Below are 3462 nucleotides of genomic sequence, written 5' to 3'. Positions count from 1 at the left end.
CTAACATGGGCCAGTGAAGCAATGTCCTCCACAACTAGAATAAGGAACAGGAGGACAACAACTTGTCTGTTCCCCTCCCCCAATTCCCCAATAAAATCTTTAAAAAAAAACTTTAATTAAAAAAAAATTGGCTTGGGACGCCAGCTCTGAGCAGCAGGGCCCTGGTTCGGTTCCCACATGAGGGCCATTAACACTGCACCCTCTACAACTAGGATGGTGAACAACAGCTCGACCTGGAGCTGGGCTGCCGTGAGTCGCCGGTGATGGTGTAGGCTGCAGTGGGGCTGGTCGGCAGCTGGCGTGCGCTTTTGTGAGGTGCTGTGGGCCGCCATAGGCGGCCATCCAATGGCCAGCGAGCAACTGCCTCAGCAGGGAAGAGCGCAATGATAATGCCAACATGGGCCAGTGAGGCGACGTCCTCCACAACTAGACTGAAGAACAAAGGGACAGCAACTTCTCTGTTCCCCTTCCCCGATTCCTTGACGCTGTTCCCCTCCTCCAATTCCCAATAAAAAAAATCTTAAAAAAAAAACTGGAAGGAAATATAGCCAAATGTTAACAGTAAATATATTTTAGAAATGAGATTACGGGTAGTTTTACTTTCTTCTTTGTGTTTTTGTATGTCATATTATTTTTAAATGTATATGCATTAATTTTTAAACCAGGGGTAAATCCACCAAGTTTTTTTTAAATTCAAAAATAGAAAGGAGTTTCCATTCCCAGTATGATGGAATAAGTTGTTAACAGAACAACCTCCCTGAAGATAGCAACTACAAACTCTGAGGAAAATACAAAAAGAAAAAAGGAAAGAAACCTAGAGATTCTGGATAGTAAAAAGAAAAGAAAATACAGGCAGATCTTGGATGGGAGCTGAAACAGGGCAGAAAGGAGTAGTATGGGGTGAGTTTCCATTTTTTTCAGCTTTAGCCTGAGCACAGACTACTGTTGCAGCATAGCACAAGGCAGCTAAAGCTCCAATGGAAAACCTGTCATCTGTCTGGCCTGAAGAACCAGATGTAAGAACCCAGGGTAACTACAGCCACTTGAAAATGCCAGGGAAATCCTTAAGAGGGAAGCAGAAAAGGAAAGCCTCTATATTTTATGCATAGACTTAGCCAAGGTCTCTTGTTGACCACTGGGCCCTTGCACCATGCATGCCTGAGGTGGACTCAAAGCACATTACAGCTAGGGCTAAAAGATTTTAACTGACAAATTGAGCTGATGTCCTCCATTGGTGAGACAGAGTTTGCAGTCTGTGGCTAACCAAGTTAACTGCTTGCTAAAACAAAACAAAAAATCAACACCTTTTGGAGAAATATACTAGAATCCAGATTCTCCACAATCTAACAGTTAGCATGGTCAGTATACGATCCGCAATTACCCAACATAGAAAAACAAACAAACAAACAAACAGGGAAATGTGGCCCATCCATTTTCAAGAGAAATGATAATCAGTTGAATTCAACACAGAGATGACCCAAATGTTGGAATTATCAGACAAGGACTTTAAAAGAGCTATGAGAGGTGACCAGTTAGCTCAGTTGGTTAGAGCGTGGTGCTGATTACACCAAGATTGCCGGTTCAATCCCTGCATAGGCCACTGTGAGTTGCGCCCTCCCTAAAAGAGTCAACTATGCCATTGTAGCATGAAAGCAATGTGTAACCAATGACCATGGCTGTTCCCCAATAAAATTTTTTTTAAAAAGGAGCTATGATAACTGTAGTAAATGAGGTAAAGGAAAATATGCTTGTAATGAATGGGGGGGGAAGGAAATCTCAAGAAATGAAATAGAAACTATGAAAAAAATTAATGAAATTTGAAAACTGAAAAATACAGTATCTGGATAAAAAACTGAATGGACTCAAGGGCAGAATGGAAAAGACAGAAACAGTCAGTGAACATGAAGAAAGATCAATAGAAGTTCTCCAAACTAAACAAGAGAGAGAACAAACAACAGAAAATAAAATGAGCAGAGCCTCAGGGATCTGTGGGACAATATCAAAAAGATCTAACATACAGGTATTTGTCACAGAAGGAGAGAAGAAAAAAAATTAATAATGGCTAAAAACTTCCAAAACTGGGTAAACCCCAAACAAGGTAAACATAAAGAAAACCATGCTTAATACATCATAATCAAGTAAATTAAAGCCAAGGATAAAAAGTATATATTGCAGGTAGCCAGAGAGAAACAAAATAGTATGTATAGGGGAATAGTGAGTCAAATGACCATGGTCTTATCAGAAAGCACGAAGGCCAGAAGACAGTGCAACAACATTCTTAAAGTGCCAAAAGAAAAATTGTCAACCTCAAATTCTATAGCCAGTGAGATCTTTAAAGAGTGAAGATGAAATAAAGACATTTTCAGATAAAGAAAACTAAGAAAGCTCATTGTCAGTAGACCTGCACACACACACACACACACACAAAATTTTTATACAGAAGGGAAATAATATCAGAGGGAAATGCAGATATTCAGGAAGGAATGCAGACCATCAGCAATAGTGCCCAAATATAAACTCAGTAGTATTTATTTAGTCAAATGTCTAGATATAAAATACTGAAAGTGGCTTAAAGCTCTTCAAGAAGGGAGCAAAAGAATTTATTGAAAAGATAGACAGAGCTCACTTATTTTCAGTAAGGCCATAAAACAGTTTCCTACTATTGAAGTCTCCCTTCTTCTTCACTATAAATATGCGGGGGCTTTAAGCAGTGTGGTTGAAGGAGGTGCCTCAGAGCTGGTCCAGAATGGATCATTTCGAACGTGCCTAGGGAGGTCTTGCCTCATAATGTCTGATCTGTAAAGGGATGATGACTTCTCTCTTCAGGGCCATTATTTTTTCTTTACTAAATATTACATTTTGCTTTTATATCTGTCCATAGAGGGTACACATGCACCCCGAGACACCTATAACCCCCTAGATATATTTAGGTTTTGAAGTGTGAATTACATATAGAACTCAAATTCAATATGTTTGTTAAATTTTATTGAATTCGAATGGAAGAAGTAAAAATTATGAGAATATTTGAAAACAATTACAAAAATAATTTAAAAATATAATACTGACAGAATTGTGGTTAAAATGTTATGTCTATACAATGATAATGCAAATTGGTTTAACCTTCTTCGGAAGCAAAATGTTATCAAGAACTAAAAAAATGTTCATCCCACTCTTGGAAAGTTGATTGATTGGAAAAACTCACAAGAAGCATTGCATATGAAGGTATTCAATTCAGTATAAGTATTAATAGTGGGGCTGAAAACAACCATTTCTAGTAAGAGGGAAATGATTAAGCAAATAACTGTCTTTAATGGGATAGAATATTAGGCAGCTATTGAAATATATTTGAAATATTTGAAAAATAATGGCGTGCAAAAATGTATGTACTCTGGGGCCGGCCGAGTGGCGCGATGGTTAAGAACTCGCTTGGGATGCCAGAGGGCCCCGGTTCGGATCCCACAT

This window comes from Hipposideros armiger, unplaced genomic scaffold (genome assembly GCF_001890085.2).
Source record: "Hipposideros armiger isolate ML-2016 unplaced genomic scaffold, ASM189008v1 scaffold_341, whole genome shotgun sequence".
Lineage (NCBI taxonomy): Eukaryota > Metazoa > Chordata > Mammalia > Chiroptera > Hipposideridae > Hipposideros > Hipposideros armiger.
This window is presented reverse-complemented; position numbering follows the sequence as displayed.